At 36.5% G+C, this 19,302-nt stretch overlaps 1 long non-coding RNA gene across 1 annotated transcript in view; it reads left to right on the forward strand.

The window, feature by feature from the left end:
- LOC116667712 overlaps positions 1 to 19,302 on the forward strand; it is a 237,469-nt gene that overhangs the window by 24,139 nt on the left and 194,028 nt on the right. Inside the window, exon 4 of the long non-coding RNA XR_004324713.1 lies at positions 945 to 1,056. This is a non-coding gene — a long non-coding RNA (uncharacterized LOC116667712). The remainder of the gene's footprint in view (positions 1 to 944; positions 1,057 to 19,302) is intronic.

Genomic DNA, 19,302 nt, shown 5'->3' on the forward strand with positions numbered 1-19,302 from the left:
AGTGGACTGAAATTTGCATATGAATTTCAGACTCAAAGGCATCCAGCAAGTTATCCAAAGTTACACAGCATTTAAGATATAACCAGAAATCAAACCAAGTCTTTAGTCCATCAACCTATCACTTCCTCTTACATGAGAACCTGAAGAGAGGTAGTTTTGGTAAGAGGAGAAGCGAGAGGAGCATGTGAACTGGATCCTTAAGTAGGTGCAGGGAAGAGAAAAGGACAAGAAGGCGAGACTAGTCTAGTTTTGTCCCAGTTCATCCAGAGCAGCTCAGCTTCTCGCAGATGAGATTCAAGATGTACTATCTACAGAGGCCAGTAAACTAGGAGGAGCCCATAGGGATGAGCAGATTCTACCCTGTGCCTTGGTGAGACTGAAGAAACTAGGACAGTTGCCCTCTGGGTGTTTCTCACCTCTGATAATAGTACCCATTTCTCAGGATTATTGTGAGGGTTAATTAATCCACATTCAGTGCTTAGAGCAGGGCCTGGCATGGAAAAAAATTACTAAGTTAGGGGCAATAATCATTGCTTTATAAAAGAATGTTCCTTCCTTTCCATTATAGGAGTGCACATGTGCATTGTTGCAGATTTGGAAAGTATTTGATTTAATAAACTCAAATAGTGCTTAATAACATGTGCTTCATAAATATAAACTCATTTCTAAATAAGGAAGTATTATTACATCTTCATTTACAGAGAGGTCATAAAGTTTGTTTAAAGTCCCACAGTTGGTGAAAGAAATGGTTTCAATGCCAAGAAAAGCCATGAGTCAAACTATTACCTGTGTTGTCTCTCAAATAGAGAAAAGAACCCCAAATATTCATAATCCCACACCCAGACATTTTAACTTTGTTCTACATTTGTTTACTTTCTTCTTCCTCTACCATAGTTTGTTTTAATCCACGTCACTTTTAAAATTTGATTATTTTACACTGTCAGGATCATCATGACATGAGGGAACATCATGCCTTGGTCACCCCCAGCATCCCAGATGTTATACCCAGTGCTCCGCGTGTGCTTTCCAGTTTGACCCTCACAGCAACTCTGTCAGGTAGGTCTTATTTCCTCCACATTATTAATGAAGAAAAAAGGAAATTTTCTTTAAGAAAGTTCTGTTCTTATAGACTTCTCATTCAAAAATAACTATGCAGCAGAGATTAACAGCAATTTAGAAGCAAAAAGGAAGCTTAAATGGCCCAGCCTGATTTTACAGATGAGCATGGAGAGAAAGTATGGCCTTTTCAGTTTCATGCATCAGGTTAGGGACGGAGGGAAGACTAGAGTCCCAGATCTATTAATTTTGTTTGAATGCTCTAAGACCACCCCATAGCTCCCTCCATCTCCATTTGCACAGTTTTAAATAAGAGCTTTTTTGTTATTGTGTTTTGAATAAGAGCTTTTTGCTGTTCATTTCCTCTAAGCAGCATAAGTGACAGAGTCAATGTTTCTGAGCTGATTGGTCCCTTAGCATCCTGCCTTGCGATGCATATGACTGTCTGTTTGTCTGCAAGAGCTTCCACAATGCTGCTGATTCTCATGACTGCTTCTATCTCCATGAATCACCCAAGATACCAACATCCTTCTCTTGTGGGACCTACGTTATATGCATAGGAAAGTTAATTTTGGGCTGAACAAATTGGATTTGGGAGGACATATCTGATCCATTTTAAGTTAACAAGGACTTCAACAAAGTAAAGAAAATACAGTGTAGTTGAGCGGAGATAATGTTGGGAAACATGGTTAGAATTTTGTCAGGTATAATACAACAGAGAATCAGACTATGGGCATTTGACTGATTTGGTTGAAAGTATATAAAATACATTTTTAAAATAATGTGTATAGTGTCACTGAAAATAGGAATGAGCAGAAATCTAATAATAATAACAACAACAACAACAATAAATCTTATTTACATTTAGGGCTTATTATGTGCTAGGCCTTGTGCTAAAACACTTTCTCTGTTACCTCTTTTCACTTTTATAACTACCCTAGCTATAATCACTACCCTGATGAGAAAGATGAGAGTTTATGTAACTTTCAGCTTATGTAACTTACAAGCACTTACAACTCATGAATGACAGCACTGGGAGCCATATTTTTTTTAATAGGGACATTTACAAGCATACCTCAGAGATGCTGCAGGTTTGGTTCTAGATCACCACAATAAAGCTAATCACAAGAATTTTTTGGTTTCCCAGTGCACATAAAAGTTATGTTTACACCATGCTGTAGTTTGTGAAGTGTGTAATAGCAACATGTCTAAAAAATGTAATACTTTAATTAAAAATATTTTATTGCTAAAAAATGCTCACCATCATCTCAGCCTCAGCAAGTCACAGTCTTTTCGCTGGTGGAGGGTCTTACCTCCATGTTGATGGCTGCTGACTGATCAGAGTGGTGGTTGCTGAAGGCTGGAGCAGCTGTGGCAATTTCTTAAAATAAGACAACAATGAAGTTTGCCATGTCAGTTGACTCTTCTTTTCAAGAACAATTTCTCTGGAGCATGCAATATTCTTTGGTAGCATTTTACCAACAGTAGAACGTCTTTCAGAGTTGGAGTCAATCCTCCCAAACCCTGCTGCTGCTTTATCAACTAAGGTTATGTAATATTCTAAATCCTCTGTTGTCATTTCGGCAATCTTTATAGCATCTTCACCAACAGTAGATTCCATCTCAAGAAACCACTTTCTTTTCTCGTCCATAAGAAGCAACTCCTCATCTGTGAAAGTTTTATTATGAGGTTGAAGCAATTCAGTCAAATCTTCAGGCTCCACTTCTAATTCTGGTTCTCTTGCTGTTTCCACCACATCTGTGGCTACTTCTTCTGCTGAAGTCTTGAGCCACTCAAAGTCATCCAAAAGCATAGGAATCAACTTCTTCCAACCCCCATTAATGTTGATATTTTGATGTTTTTCATGATCACGAATGTTCTTAATGGCTTCTAGAATGGTGAATCCTTTCCAAAAGGTTTTCAATTGACTTTGCCCAGACCCATCAGAGAAATCATTATTTATTGCAGCTATAGCTCTATGAAATGTATTTCTTAAATAATAAGACTTGAAAGTGAAAATTACTCCTTAATCTATGGGCTGCAGAATGGATGTTGTGTTAGGAGGCATGAAAACAACATTTAATCTCATTGTACATTTCCATCAGAGCTCTTTAGTGACCAGGTGCATTTCAAATGTGCAGTAATATTTTGAAAGCAATCTTTTTTCCTTAATGGTAGATTTCAATAGTGGGCTTGAGATAGTCGGTAAACCATGTTGTAAACAGATGCACTGTCATCCAGGCTTTCTTGTTTTGTTTATAGAGCGCAGGCTGAGTAGATTCAGCGTAATTCTTTAGGGCCCTGGTAGATAACCACTGGCTTCAACTTAAAGTCACCAGCTGCCTTAACCTCTAGCAAGAGGGTCAGCCTGTCCTTTGAAGCTATGAAGCCAGGCATTGACTTCTCCTCTCTAGTTATGAAAGTCCTGGATGGCATCTTCTTCCAATAGAAGGCTGTTTCATCTGCACTGAAAATCTGTTGTTTAGTGTATCCACCTTTATTAAATATCTCAGCTAGATCTTCTGGGTAACGTGCAGCAACCTCTACATTAGCAATTGCTGCTTCCAGTTGCACTTTTATGTTATAGAGACAGCTTCTTTCCTTAACCCTCCTGAGCCAACCTCTGCTGGCTTCAGACTTTTCTCCTGCTGTTTCCTCACCTCTCTCAGCCTTCATAAAATTGAAGGGCGTTAGGATCTTGCTCTGGATTAGGCTTTGGCTTAAGGGAATGTTGTAGATAGTTTGATCATCTGTCCAGACCACTACAACTTTCTCTGTATTAGCAATAAGGCTGTTTCACTTTCTCATCATTTTGTTCATCGCCAAGAGGTCTAGCTTTCATCCTGCCTTGGCTTTCAACATGCCTTTCTCACTAAGCTTAATCATTTCCAGCTTTTGCTTTAAAGTGAGAGATGTGCAACTTTTCGTTTCACTTTAACACTTAGAGGCCATGGTAGAGTTTTTAATTGCCCTAATTTCAATATTGTTTCATCTCAGAGAATAGGGAGGCCCAGGAGAGGGAAAGAAATGGGGGAACAACTGGTTGGTGGAGAAATCAGAACACACACTTTTTTAAGGTCACCATTTTATATGAGCATGGTTCATAGCACCCCAAAACAGTTACAACAGTAACATCAAAGAGCACTGATCACAGGTCACCATAACAAAAAAAATTTAAAATCTTGTGAGAATTACCAAACTGTGACACAGAAATAAGAAGTGAGCAAATGCTTTTGGAAAAAATGTCACTGATAGACTTGCTGTAGGTTTTTCACAGATCTTCAATTTGTAAAAAATGCAATATCTGCAAAGTACAGTAGAGCGAAGTGCAATGAAATGAGGTATACATATAGTTCCCCCTGGAATATAAGTTCCATGAGAGTAGGAATTTTTCATTCCTGTTTTGTTCACTGTTGTGTCCTTGAACATAGTGCCTGGCATTGATGCACAAGTAAGAAACCTTTAGAGTCTGGATTCTGTCACTCAACAGATCTTAACAGGGCTAAGCCATGTTATGTTTGTTTGCTCCATAGAGCCAAGAATAATGTAGTTGCCTTTTTTCTTTTTTTTGGCCAAAACTATTAAGTACTCCTACTAGCTACTGGTAGCAACAACTTGAGGGAAGAGATAAAACTCTTAACTGGGATTAATTATCTGGACAGACCCAAACATCCAAACATCCAGAGGAGCTGTAAGTCTGTCATCCTAAGCCCATGTTAATGAGGTGAACAGAATGTGTTGGAGGGATGTCAGTGGGAGCAGAGGTCAGCTGCCATTACATAATGGAGGAGCCATAGCAGTGGCTAGATACATTTGCAATATGTAGTTTTACAGAATTACAACCCAGTACAGATTGCTTCTATGGAGATAATAAGGATAATGGGAAAAGCATTTCTTTTACTCACTCTTTGTTTCCAGAATTTAAGATAATAATGATTGCATGCAAAGCATTTTGAAGGGCTACTTACTGCCATTCTGCCAAATGGGATTCCTTGACTCCTGTGTTCATCTAAGTGAACAAGATTGTGGCCTGCAGTGGAAACTGTGATTGAATGTTTCGTGAGTCAGCCAGGCTCTTGGACCTCGACCTTCTATAGAAAACTCTCTGAAAGTTTTCCATGGGAACTGTAGCTAGTATAAGAGGGAAAGGAACTGGCACAGTAGTTAGTAAGAGTTTGAGTCCAGAGAAAGAGAAAGTACACTATGGGTGTGACAGACTAGGCATGACCTTTGGACAATGAGGGGAGGATGGCATTTGGCTCTGAATGCTTAAGATTGCATGACCTTATTTCTTGACTGTAGAATTCCATGACTCCTATAGTGAGATAACATCAAAATTTATACATAAGTGGCTCATTATTGTCTTTTAGCATACAATTGCAGTAGCAACAAAAAAGGTCATTGGCACTTTGAATTTTGTCTTTGTGCAAGAGAAGGCCACGTGTTGTAGTGATAAGAACATGGGTTTTAGAGACAGACAGACTTGGGTTCAAATCTAGCTCTAAAATTAATTTCCTGTGTAAACTTCAGCAAGTAGCTTCAATTAGTTCAATTTCCTCAGCTGCAGTTTGAAAGCTGTAATACTAGTACCAGGCACATATTGACAGTATGTAAATATAGTATATGTCCTTTGAAAACTGTTTTAAGAATGAGAGAAAAATACATGTACAGACACTATATAAATAGCAATTATATATATGTACACACATGTACATTCTTTGTTTTTACCTACTATATAAAAGAAACATTAAGGGTAAAAAATGTGTCATTTCCATAAATAATAGTGGTAAATTCAGAAGACTCATGTTTAAAATAAAGTACTGGACAAAGAACATTGACAAGAAAGTCAAAATAAATATAAATGCACAATATATTTCTAAAAAAATTCCTCAACCTTACTTATTGCCTGGGAGATGCAACTTAAAAAATTTTTTTTTATTTTATCAAATACATGGGAAAATATAATTTGATAATGTAGTACAATAAAGATAATATAGAAAAATGGCAGTATAAATTATTCAGATTTTATTTGAAATAAACATTAATTTTTTCTTTAATGTAACAATCTCACTTTAAAGGTCAGTTTCATAAAGAAAAAAACATGTTCTGGTTCATAAATAACTCTAATAAATTTGAAAGGACTGTAGTTATAAAATATAGTGTATATGACAAAGATGAATTAAATTAGAAATCAATAAAAAAATTAATCAGGAATATTACTAAATGTTTGGAAATTAGCACACTTCTAAATAATTGATTAAAATAAAATCAGAAGAGAAAGCAAAAATCATTTTAAACTGAATGGAAATGAAAACATAAAATACCAAAATTCATGGAACATAGTTATCAAAATTTGTGTGAAATGTATAACATGGAACATTCAAAAAGATTAAAAAGGTCTCAAAAATGATCCAAGCTTTAACTATAAGAAATTAGAACCCATCCAGCCCCACACAAAATAGCCCAAAGTGATCAGAAGAAAGGAAATAATGAGTGTAGAAATAATGAACTAGAATTAAATAAACAGAGAAAATAAGTGAAACCAAAAGCTGGTTCTTTGAAAAAAATCAATATAACTGATAAAACTTTAACTAGACTAATCCAGAAAAAAACCAGAGAAGACACAAGTTACCAGCCTTAAGAATTAAAGTGGGAATATCAGTGCAGATTCTATAAACATTGGAGAATAACATGAAAAATATGAAGAACTTCATGCCAATAAATTTGACAGCTTACACAAAATGGACAAATTTCTTGAAAAGGAAAAAACTATCAAGCACACCTAAGGAGAATAGTTGATAGTCCGAATAATCCTGTTTCTATTAAAGAAATGATATTTATGTTTGAAACCTCCCCAAAAGTAACCTCTAGACCTAGGTGACTTCACTGATGAATTATGTCAAGCACTTAGGGAAGAAATAATACCAATTTTGCATACTCTTACAGAAAATGGAAGAGGTAGGAACAGTTCTCAATTCACTTAATGAGGCCAGTATATCAAAACCAGACAAAGAAGGCATTACAAGGGAAGAAAACTAGAGACCAATATAATCAAATCCAGAACTATATAGTATATATAAAATAATATATCTTGATTAACTGAGATTTATTCCAAAAAATGTCAAGGTTGGTTTAACATCTGGAAGCCAATCAGTATAACCACTATATTAACAGATTAAACATTTTAAAAACTTTAATTTCAATAAAGTAGGAAAAAGCATTTGATAAAATTCAACACCCATTCATTATTTTTTTAAAAATTGCAGCAAACAAGGAATTTTAAAAAAGTCTTTCAACATAATAAAAAATATCTATGAAAAAAACCACAGACAACATCATACTAATGGTGAAATACTTTGTGCTTTCCCCTCAAGATTAAGTACAAGGCAAGGATGTCCACACTCTCTACTTCTATAAACAATGTTCTAGAAGTCCTAAGCAGTGCAATAAGGCAAGAAAAAAATGCATTCAGACTGGGAAGGAAAAAGTAACACTATCTTTTTTCATATAATCATGAGTTTATAAATGAAAAATCCTAAGGAATCTATAAAAAATCTAATTGAAGTTAGTATAGTTGCAGGATACAAAGTCAATATTCAAAAACCAATTGCATTTTTATACACAAGCAACAAGTAATTAGAAATTGAAATATAAACATGTTTGTAATAACAAATGATCTAAAATTCTCAAATAAATTTAACAACATAGGTGCAAGACTTGTACACCGAAAACTATAAAACCCTGCTTAAAGAATTTAAGGAAAATCTAAATAAATGGAGAGACATGTCATGGATTGGAAGACTCAGTATTGTTAGGATGTCAGTTCTCTTCAAATCAGTTTTTGATTCAATGTAATTCTAATCAAATTTCAATGAACTTTTTAAAAAAATCAGAGAAATTGATTCCACAATTATATGGAAGTGCAAAAGACTTAGAATAGCAAAGGTAACCTTGTGGAAGAACAAAGTTGGACCTCTTATGTCACTCACCTGAATTCAAGACAAAGCCACAGTAATTGAATATAGCATTGGTATAAGTAGAGTTCAGAAATAGACATATACGTACATATTCAGTCTTTTTTTTATTGAGTTATAGTCAGTTTACAATGGTGTGTCAATTTCCAGAGTAGAGCACAATTTTTCAGTTATACATGAACATACATATATTCATTGTCACATTCTTTTTCACTGTGAGCTACCACTAGATCTTGTATATATTTCCCTGTGCTATACAGTATAATCTTATTTATCTATTCTACATATGCCTGTCAGTATCTACAAATTTCAAACTCCCAGTCTGTCCCTTCCCACCCTCCTCCCCTCTGGCAACCAGAAGTTTGTATTCTATGTGAGTCTATTTCTGTTTTGTATTCATGTTCATTTTTTTTTTTTTAGATTCCACATATGAGCGATCTCGTATGGTTTTTTTCTTTTTCCGGCTTACTTCACTTAGAATGACATTCTCCAGGGACATCCATGTTTCTGCAAATGGTGTTATGTTGTTTTTTTATGGCTGAATAGTATTCCATTGTATAAATATACCACATCTTCTTTATCCAGTCATCTGTTGATGGACATTTAGGCTGTTTCCATGTCTTGGCTATTGTAAATAGTGCTGCTATGAACATTGGGGTGCAGGTATCTTTTTGAAGTAGGGTTCCTTCTGGATATATGCCCAGGAGTGGGATTACTGGGTCATATGGTAAGTCTATTCCTAGTCTTTTGAGGAATCTCCATACTTTTTTCCACAGTGGCTGCACCAAACTGCATTCCCACCAGCAGTGTAGGAGGGTTCCCTTTTCTCCACAGCCTCTCCAGCATTTGTCATTTGTGGACTTTTGAATGATGGCCATTCTGACTAATGTGAGGGGATACCTCCTTGTAGTTTTGATTTGCATTTCTCTGATAATATTCAATTGATTTTTGACAAAAGTTTCTAGGCAATTCAATGCAGAAAATATAGTCTCCTGAATAAATTGCTCTGTAATAAACAGATATCCATACTGATAAAAATAAACTGAACTCTTACCTCACACCATACATAAAAAACAGCTCAAAATATATTAAAGATCTAAGCCTAAGAGCTAGAATTATATGTCTTTTAAAAAAAGACATGTGATTTTGTTTTCGGTAAAGATTTGTTAGGGCACAAATACCACAAAGCACAAAAGAAAGATTAATAATTGTATTTCTTCAAAATTATAAGCTTCTGCCCTTCAAAAGACAGTTAAGACCATAAATAGGCAAGCCACAGAGGAGGAGACCATTTTTGAAAAACATCTAGTGTATTATTTCTAAGTGGAAGAAGCCATGCACAACAGTTACAAACTATATGCTTTTATTTATTTAAACTTTTAGAAATGGCACAAATGATAGTCATAAAAGCAGATCAGTGGTTGTGGAGGGCTAGCGCTGCAAAGGGGGGCGTAGGAGACTTCTTGAAGGTGGTGGATGTGTTCTACATTTTGCACATTGTAGTTTTTACATCACAGTGTATATTTTGTATACATTATTGTTAAATCAGATCAATCTGTGCACTTAAAATGGGTGAATTTCTTTGGATATAAACCATACCTTAGTAAAGCTGATTAAAACAGAAAGCACATGCAACTAGAAATTGATGTATGGGGATGTTTTCAAGAGAAAAAACAGAAGTAAAATCAAGGCTATAACCTGATTTTCTGTAATTCATTATGGTATATTCAATATATACAACATTATGTATGTTTTTAAGGATTACATCCATATTATTGGTCTGGTAGTATATACATGGTATTTATGGAATTCCAAAGTATTTGTAGTGTACCCTCTTTTTATTTTTAGGAAAAAATAAACTCTATATATTGAAGCATAATTAACTTTCATTATTAAAAATATTTCAGGATGCTGAGGTTAAAGATAGGGAACAGGGGAGATTATTCTGTTTTCTATTAATAGATCTGTGTGTATATGAATATTACTACCACCAATAGTCATTTATAGTGCTTGTGTATATACATTGTTCTCAAAATCTGTCACATCTTAGTTGTTGGTTTTCCGGACTGATTTAGTGGATCATAAACCACTGGAGGTCAGGGAAGAATCATACTCATTTTTGAATCTCTGGGACACTTCATTTATCAACTATTAATTGAATACCTACTAAGTGCTAGTCCCTGGCCATGAAGTGGTCATAATTTCCAGTATATAATAGAGCTGCAATGCTTCCTAATTGCTGAATTGAATTTAGGTGTGTTATTTCATGGCAGCAGAAAAGGAAGGCATTAAATGAATATACCACTTTCCCTTTTAACAAATGTTAAAAAAAAAAAAGCAAAAAACTAAACTGTAATCTCTGTCCACTTATCATCTGGTTTAAAGTAGAATTTGGCTCTGCAATTTGAGTGTGAAAGAGGGATCTGAGAAATGAAAAATTACATTAAAGTCCAATTTAAATTGTTTTTAAAAGAAGCCATATGTTCAATATCTGGGGTTCTCTGTTTCCTCCCATATCCATACGATTATAATTTAAGATTATAAATCACAAACCTAGTAAAAGTTAGGACCACCGAATTGCATTAGAATTCATGTTATTATAAATTTGAAGTATATAAACCTATCAGTATCTCGGTAGGAGAGGTTCAGTTCTTATTAACCAATGTACAAGAATTAAGTTTAACTCGAGGCAGAACATCAACTCTTTCTAATTCCACAGGCCAGGTAGCCCCAAAGAGGTGCAAATCGCATTCATAGTCATTGCCTGTACTCCTAACGCCAGTTTCATGTAGTCATAAAAGGAAAAGCCAGCACCTCCCACACCTCATAAGCAAACACTAGCATAGAGGTTAAAACATGGATTCCAGAGCCTGCCTAGGTTCATGACTCATGCCCCGTCATTTAGTGTCTCATGCTTCAGGGTAAATTGCTTAATTTCTTTGTGTCTCCATTTCCACATGTGTAAATTGAGAATAATAAAAGTGTCCATCTCATAGGGTTGTGATGAGGGCTAGTGAATTATATTACTTAATTGTGAATTACCTGAAGCAACCCCTGGCCCATGAGAAGTAGCTGATAAATAAAAAGAAATAAAGACACTGCCTGCTAAACCAGCTGTGCTCACTTTACGTCTCTGTTAGGGACATCTCAGAAAGGTGGGCAAGTGGGAAGGTAGGTCATCTCAGACCCAACTTAACTCCTGACCCACTGCCTTAAGATTTGATATTTTTACCTCCTTGTAATCAGGGGTGCCTGCACCAGAAACACCAGCTAAAGAAACTTCTAAATGAAAAGACTCCCGAGAAAAGAGTGTAAACAAGTCTACCCCATGCCAGATTTCTTCATTCTAGGATTCTGGGGCTGGGACTTTGTCACAAATTTGAGCAATGGTGTTATAAAACAGACTGACAAGGCTGTGAATTGCCACAGTGCATCAAGCTGGAGTCCTAAACTGTTATAGTATTTTTTTTTTTTGCTTTGAGTTTTTACCCCATATGCTTACCATTTCTGCAGACATACTTTCATGCATTAAGATTTTTATTTTCCAGGGAAAAAAGATACTGGGGTTTAAGTCACTGAAGATTTTTCTAAGTCTTAGGGCAAGAGAGTTATGAGGTTTGAGAATTAGTAGGGAGAGAGCTGCAGAAAAAAAAATCTATGTCTATCCCATTCCCTTTCCGGAATCTACATGTACTAGCATTATTTAAGCCTGCTTCATTTTCCCATTATATCATGAGTCTTCTGAGGTGGGAACTTATGTCTTGCTTAGCTTTGAATAATCTTTGAATAACTGGTCATAAGAATAATGACAATAGGCAAAGCTTACTGCTTGGCAGACAGTGTGCTGCATGCTTTACATGAGTTCACTTAATACTCACAATCATCCTAGCTGTTGCTTTTATTCCAGTTTAGTAGATGGGGAAACTGAGGCTTGGAAAGAAAAATTAATGAACTCAAGGTCGTGTGGCCAAGTGGCACAGTCAGGTTTGGGACTGAGGTTTATCCAGCTTCAAAATGCATTCCCTTGATCGATATCCTGTTATTCTCATGTGGGATACAGCATAATGCTGGGAACCTACCTGGAGCTCAAAAAAAAAAAAAAAAAAAAGTTCTATCCTCTGAGGCAGCTGGATCAAAAGAGTGAGACTGAGAAAAGCCTATGGTGGGAGCTCAGTAGAATAGTTTGTGTTCTCCATCCTTTAAAAGTGTGTGTATGCATCCCTTAGAGAATTTCAGTTGTTAACATTTACTAGTTTTTATGTTTAAAAAAGCATTTCAGAATAATTGGACAACAGAAAGTTTATTGTACTATAATTGGAAAGATGGTGGAGATTTCAAACCACATTTGACTGGTTTACTGACCACATGACACTGTTCTATGGTAGATAGTGGTGATACTGTGGAAGGGCCCTGGAGCTGTGGTTGTGAGGACTTGGGTTCGGTCCTAAATACATTACTTAGCTTCCATGGTCCTCAGGCAAAGGGATTTGATTCTTTGGTGTTAATTTCCTCATTTGTATAATGCAAGTAAATGCTTACCATGTAAAAGTGAGGATAACATAAATTGGTATATATGAAAGCATTGTAGTCATAAGGCACTTTATCCAAGTAAGTCATGATCAAGTTCTCCCAAGCTGCTCAAGGCATTGGGAACAGTGCAGAATCTTGTCTTTGTTGAACCAGAGAGAGTTGATCAGAGATATACAAGACAGTGGCAGAGAGGTACAAGAAGAATAAGAAGAAAGAATATTTCCCTGGAATGACACAAAATGCAGGCAATCACCCCTTCGATCATGCACGCTGCTCCTTTTCTGACCTCCTGGGTGACAACTGGCAGTTTGATGCGGAAAACAGGAAGAGGAGAGAGCTAGAGCCTCCTGAAGGAATGCAGATGTGGCTGAAAGGAGCCAGCGGAGGTGCAGCTCCAGGGATGAAGGATGTGGATTTCTGAAGGATTCCTAAAGGAGTCTGAAAAGACAAAAGGAAGATTTGCCAAGGCAAAGTTCTTATTGAATGTGATACACAGCTTAGTTAAACTCTAGTTTTACTGTTTGTTATGGACTAAATGTTTGTCTCCCCAAAATTTATATTTTGAGATCCTAACACCCAGTGTGGTTGTATTTGGTCATGGGACCTTTGGGAGGCAATTAGGATTCGATGAGGCCACAAGGATGGGACCCTTATGATAGGACTAGTGCCTTTATTTAAAAAAGACACCAGAGAGCTTGCTCACTCTCTTTTCCTGCACACACTCACTGGGAAAAAGCCATGTGAGCACATAGCCAGAAGGTGACTGTCTGCAAGCCAGAAAGAGGGGCTCACCAGAACCTGACCATATAGGCATTTGGATCTCAGACTTCCATCCTATAAAACTGTAACAAATTTAATTTCTATTGTTTAAGCTCACCCAGTTTATGGTATTGTGTTATGACAGTCCCAGTGGATTATTAAGTCTCTTGTCACAAAAGTCAGGTAAATTTTGGAGAATATTATCAAGTAGACCACTGGTTTTGTTCTCAAACATGACAGTCATTCAGTGGAACACAGCCACTTCTATCAAAATAACAAATGCAAATGTATCTCTTGTGCTTAGGATTATCTCTTAAATGGAATCTCCCCACTGTCCTCTGTCCAATCTCTTTCTCTGTCCTCTTCTCCACTGCAAATATAATTCACTTAATATGGTTCAGATTTGCTAATTTTGGATTTTTTAGTTAGAAAGAATATTTTTAATCACTAGGACCATTAGGTCTAAATACCTAAAACCACCCCTCCCACCCCATACACAGAAAGCTTTGCTGAAGAGGATAACTTACTTTCTTATCAACATGAAACTCGTACCAGACTACCTATAAGGAGTTACGTATTGAAAAGATGACTTTCATTTTAAGGTCAATCAGATGAACTAACTAAAGGCCATTTCACATTGGAATAATGAAAAAAGCTTCTCCTACCTTGAAAACAGAGTTTCTCTCTCAATGCAAAAAAAAAAGGAATTGATGACTTGTATCTGTTCCAGCGAACCTCACAATTAGCCTTGGAATAACTGTAAGTTTTCAAAGGGACATGAAAAAAATGCTAGGAGGGCTGGTATACAAGAAATCAACAATGTTGGTAATGAAAAGGCATTTCATTGTCTGCAGATCATAAATTCTCTTCCACTGCATCTTCCTTCTAACAAATTAGGGGGAAAAATGAAGTGACTGACTGTCAGATTCTCAGGAGTGAGAAAAAAGAGAAGGTTTCAAACTAAAATGTCCAATCCCTGTGCTGTGATAAGTTAATTCTGGCAGGTTGACATCACTGATTGATCATGGCTTCAGCACCACCTCCTTTCTTGCCTGGAAACTTAACCTTCAGATTTGGTAGCAATGAAGATTGACTCTGTGCTTCTCATAGCACAGTCAGAGTAATACAAAGAGAAGAATTGCAGATCTTATCCCATTGTGCTAGCAAAGAAACTGATTTAGAAACCTCTTTGCAGAGAGCAGTTTTAACCAGATTATGGTCCAAAATTGGACTCTTTGTTTGAGATGGGATGAAATTTGATCCCTTTGTCAATGACAATAGAAGTTCCATTGCCCACATGATAGAAGCTTGTGTGTGGTAGGTGATTCCTCAAAATTTCTCAGCAGTTATAAAACAAACAAAATCAACTCTAGGTAATATGATTGTGAGGAAACTCAAGACTTTGCACAATGCATGTCTCTGCCTTCGGCGAAGAGCCTGGCTTGACCATTACAGACACACACCTCTCCTCCAGTGCCCCCGATGAGATGGCTTTCTGCATAGTGCAGGTCAAGTTCCCCTCTTGTAGCTGGGCTACAGAAAGCCTCCAGAGACCACCTAATTGACCACATTGACACTCAGTGGGACCATCCATTTATCTTGCTGCACTTTAAGCTCAATTTCTTTTTGTGTATCCTAACCATGGAAGACAAGTCACTATTTTCTGTATTATAAATCCTCCTGACCAAAGGCAATTCTGAAAATAACTTTCATTGCTTTTTCTTCTTCTTCTTCAGGCTGAGTAATCCTAAATCTTGTGTGCTTTCTCACAGGCCCCGCTTCCGATCTCATAATTCATTCTATGATTAGCTGTGCCTTTCCAAGATCTTTCTAGAGTTTTGGTTGGGCCAAACCAAAGACCACCATGATGAATGTGTCTCAACAATGAATGTAAGTGTTGTTTACCCAGAAGGCTATCTATCTAACTAAACTGTTTAGGCCTGGAGCTTCTTAAAGTTATCTGTTACTCCTATCTTCAAAAACATCTGTGCTGAAATGCATAAGGTAATTAGAAAGGAAGGGGGAGTGTTGTTCCCAGGGATCTATTTTGCAGATTAACTTTTTGGGTTCACTGGCTGACAGTATGGTGTAGGAGGTCAGTCGTGACATGGTGCAATGCAAAGAACACTGGACTGAAAGTCCCCAGGCAGGTATAGCATTTTCCAGCCCTTGCCATTCACCAGTCAGGTGGTCTGGAGCATGTGTCTAAGCTTTGGATTTCTTACCTGTGTTAAGGAGATACTGGGGAGATGATATTTACAATCTTACTCATGCCTGAAATTTGGAATTCCATAACTTAATATTAAGCAGAGCTCTAAAAGGATACAATCTGAATTATATTTCCAAGGTAAAGGGGTTGATTAAGGCTAGAGTAGAAGGTGCTGTGTGGTGGGGTGCTGCAGCAGAGCACAGCTGTGAATATCTGGGCATAGAATCTAGGCTTTGGATGGTTGGAAACTGGGAGGATGGGGTGAGAGTGAGCCCCGGTTTTGTTCAGGGTGTCAGCCATTATAAAAGACAGTGTATGAACTCTTCTGTGCTTCCTTTCTTACATAATAAGCCCAGCTGTGCTGAAATAGATCTCAATGATACTGGGGACACTCAGTGTTTACCTCATATATACCTTTGAGGAAAATCTTATTTGTCGAAGGCAAAATCATCTCCTCCTCTAGAGTTGCCAAGATGATAAATATCCCAGCAGAGAGGTTGATGACTCTTTATCAAGTTCTATAGTAAACCCAAGAGACAACTAGGATTTATCTTTCCTTTAATTTCAAAACACATAACTCCAAAGAACTCAGCAACCATAGGAGTTTTGACTTTATCCAGTGCTTTTTGTTAGTGAGATTAAGAAGTGGTAGAGGAGTCTCAAATGAAACGAACAAGAAAATGTTCTTGGACCTTAGACCCAATATGTTTGAATGTTTTAAATAGTTGAAATCAGAATACTGTAGTGGTTGTGAGTATGCATTCTGGACTCAGCAGAATCTGGGTTGCAGTTCTGACTCTTTCGTTCAATAGGAGTATGGTCTCAGTGAAGGCTGCGGCTTTGGAGAGTCTGTTTCTCCTCATCTGTCAAATGGAAATAATAAGAATAATATCCGTATCTTAGGGTTGTCACATAGATTAAATAATAAAAATGTCTTAGTCCATTGCCTGACACATAGTAGATGCTCAATAAATGGTCATTATCATCCATTTCACCTTAGAGGAGGAGAAAGTGATGACACTGTGGTCCTAAAGTGTGCAAAATTTATACTTAGAGACAACAGATGCAGTCTTACTATATGCTTCCCATTTCTGCCTGCTGGACATGGCTCTTGAAAATGAGCTAGAATGTGTCAAATATGAATCTCATAGAAATAGGGAGAGGACAGCTTGGAGCTAGATGCCCAAGCCAGGCCAGTGTCTGATATTAGTTTCCCTGCAGTTATATTGAGGTATTATTACTCTATATTGCTTTGAAAACAAAAGCTGAAACCTGTGTCCTCAGAGTACCTTTTAGGCTATGTTGATTTGTCCAATCAAGCTTTTCATTTTCTGGTGGAATCATTGTTTTCATCGTTGTGCGACAAAAGGCTGAGAATAGACAGATGACCAATTGGCCTGTGTACCAATGCTTGTTTCAATTTTCATCAACAAAATGAAAAAAATAAATTTCACTCTGGTTATGAATTTGGACCTCTATGGATGAAGTCATCGTAATTATAAAGGTTGGTAAGAAATGTAAACAGTGTTACATTTGATGCCATCACACCAAAAAAAAAACACCTTTTTTTAGTTGCTTTATGTAGCGGAGGTTAGCAATCAGTTGAAATATTATATTGTTGAATAAGAGATGAATGTATGAAAGTTGAACATGAGCTTTTCATGCTTACTGCAGTTTTTCTCTCTTTCAATTCAAAATTTCATGTTTTTATTTTTTATTATTTTATTTTGTGAACTTAAACAAGTTCAAGCTGTGAAAAAGACATCTGTGTTTGTACAAGACAACAGACATCACTTGAATTTATTAATATAAAGCTTTTTACACCTAGAAGAGACTCAAATAACCAACGTAGTCAGCAGATAGGAAAATATAATAAATAGTCTGTCTTTCAATGACATTTATAATTTTTTCTCATTCAGCAATGGCAGGCTAAATAGGCAAATGGACTTTTTTATAGTTGTAGTCTAAAAAAAGCTTCTTTGAAGCTGCTTTTACCAGAAGCTCACTTTTAAATTATTGTTTTGAGTATCTAATCAACGGATCTGCATTTTATGATGCAAAAGTTTTAAGCCATTTTAGGAAAAAACATACCTAATTTACAAGGGTGTACAAATGTAAATAAAAGCTAAAAGCGTTTTCTGAAATGGGGAACACTTTAGTGAAAGCACTTCAACCCAGGGCATTTTAATCTAAATTTTGCTTTCAGATGTACTTATTCTGATACACAGAGCAAAAGAGCAAAGAGCAAAAAGCTAAATGGGTTTGGGGTTTTCAGCTTGAAGGAGAGAAAATTAAGGAAAATTCAAATTAAAAATCTTTAATTTTAGAAATTTTTGACTCAGAATGGAGACATATTTTTCTGTCTTCGTTTACTTAAAGAAATGCTTTAAAATTTTAAGAAAATAAAGTCTATGAAAATTACCATATGTAGGTCTTCAATTGGATAGAAGCCACCATTTACTGTTGCTGAGAGTTTTTAACATGGATTAGAGCGTCTGTAGGAATTTGAAAGCTTTTTGTAAGATCTTTCGAAATATGACAGATTTTTTTTTTCCAGATTGGTTAGAATTGCTCAGGTGTGATTGCCTCCAAATTCATTCCCATCCTCTTCTTCCAGCTCAATTTACTGTTTGGCAGGGTATATTATATTTCTCCAAAGAAAGTCATTCAGGCATGTGCTGTTCAGTGAATTAAAGGAGGCCATAAGACTGATGTGGCTCGGTTGCTGAAGCTGCCTTAGTAAGCAAACCAAAACTTTAGCCTGTAAATGCCTCAAGGTTATGAAATCAAAATTTAAGGACAGCCAATCACAACCAACTAGGCTTTAAACTATAGCGAATCAAATAATTTCCTTGCTCTGCTTCTGTCCCTTCTCTACATAAGTCTTGTCCTTGGTTCCTGTCTTCAGAGTGCCCCTAACCACTTCCAGTTTGGTGTCGAGTCCAATCAATTTTTACTCAAATAAACTTTATAAATTTTTAATACTCATCAGTTTATCATTTAACAGTTCTTTGGGAAAGATTAGTTAGAGAATAATTCCACTTAATTTTTATGCCCACCATAGTCAGAGAGCAAAAGTTGACTGTCCTGCTCATATCTTTCAAATCTAGTTGAAATCTGTCACAATTTAAAGGAAACATTGGGAAATGGTTGCATTTCTGGATGCCTTTCATTGTACTTTTTTTTTTTTTTTACTCTTTTTGATGCATTTCATAATAAGAGTTCTTTCATTGCTTGTGGCTTTAATTTTTTTTTCTCCCAGTCCACAGATAAACCCAAATGAAAAACCATCAAACCAGGGACTAGGGAACATCATGTACATTGGTGACATTGTGTAGCAGATGTGACGACTCTATCAAAATAAAAGGGTGATCTGGACCCAAACACCATTCTCATTTCATTCAGATGCCAATGTAAAACAATTTTATGCAATGTTTAGAATGTTGCTTAATTCAAAATAGGAACTAGCATAGGTTCATGTGTAGGCTTCCTTTCTGTGAAGGCCATAAGCAGACACTCAGTGTTCAACTCAGATCCCAAATTTTATCTTATCAGATCCCAGCTGCTCTAAGAGTGACAGGACACTTTTCAACAACTGGGAGAATTCTTCCTTCTTGTTCTCGTGTACAGACATCATGAATCTTTCCTTTGGGGATATTTTTCCTAGTGGAGATGGGAAAAGGAGACAAGATGGACGGTAGAGAAGGAACTAGACTTTTTTCCACCATAGAGTCAGTAGATAAAGCTGAACTTTCAAACTGTTGTCCAGGACAA

The sequence above is a fragment of the Camelus ferus genome, chromosome 12 (assembly GCF_009834535.1).
Source record: "Camelus ferus isolate YT-003-E chromosome 12, BCGSAC_Cfer_1.0, whole genome shotgun sequence".
NCBI lineage: Eukaryota > Metazoa > Chordata > Mammalia > Artiodactyla > Camelidae > Camelus > Camelus ferus.